The sequence below is a fragment of the Tarenaya hassleriana genome, unplaced genomic scaffold (assembly GCF_000463585.1).
Source record: "Tarenaya hassleriana unplaced genomic scaffold, ASM46358v1 Cleome220, whole genome shotgun sequence".
Taxonomy (NCBI): domain Eukaryota; kingdom Viridiplantae; phylum Streptophyta; class Magnoliopsida; order Brassicales; family Cleomaceae; genus Tarenaya; species Tarenaya hassleriana.
This window is the reverse complement of record NW_010965542.1, coordinates 169,410-170,469: the sequence shown is the minus strand read 5'-3', so window position 1 is coordinate 170,469 and position 1,060 is coordinate 169,410.

Genomic DNA, 1,060 nt, shown 5'->3' with positions numbered 1-1,060 from the left:
AGTATTTCGTTCTCCAACGAATACCTATGATTGTGATCGTATCCAATACCTATGATCATCCCTATGATCATCAATCACACATCATACTAGTCTTAGTATATCATGGTTCCCATAATGATATATGACTAGGGAGTTTAGTATTGTTCATAACAATACATGGATTTCATAACATATTAAAGCATGCACAATACGTAATGAATCAAACACTCATCCATAAAACCATAGAAAGTGTCAATACATCAAATGTATCATAAGATAGCTCATACAAAAGTTCATCATAGAGCATTAAACCAACAGTCTCTAGCAAGACTCTATGACTATCTATCTCGAATAGAGTTTGTTCGTGATCTTACGAACGTCACTGATGATTCAGGTTGATGATCCTTTTGTATCACGATATCATATGTCGAACATAAGGCATGGACAAGACACCTTATCTGATTCGACTGCTTTCTCGTTCACTGAGTTCGACTATGTAAAATAGATGACGCTCGTCTATAGTGCGGCCACACATTTCTAGAGGCTCACTCACATGAGGGACCCAGCGATACCTCTCTCTTTTACGAGAGGTATAAATCCCATCTTGACTATCTACAATCCAACACATGATTCATGTTGTACCTGATACACGCCTTTATAATCCTCCTGTTACGCAGGACGTTTGACGTATTCAAAGTACGCAACTCCTCATGTTGGATTCCGTAGATATCTCAGGTCATAGGATCTAATCATAGAACCGTCATATGAGATTCAAGTCATGACGCTAGTCCATGTGATAATCTCATGCGGGTCAATCCAGCATTCCGTTCTCCAACGAATACCTATGATTGTGATCATATCCAATACCTATGATCATCTCTATGATCATCAATCACACATCATACTAGTCTTAGTATATCATTATTCCCACAATAACATATGACTTGAGAGTTTAGTATTGTTCATAACAATACATGGATTTCATAACATATTAAAGCATGCACAATATGTAATGAATCAAACACTCATCCATAAAACCATAGAAAGTGTCAATGCATCAAATGTATCAAAATAAAGCTCA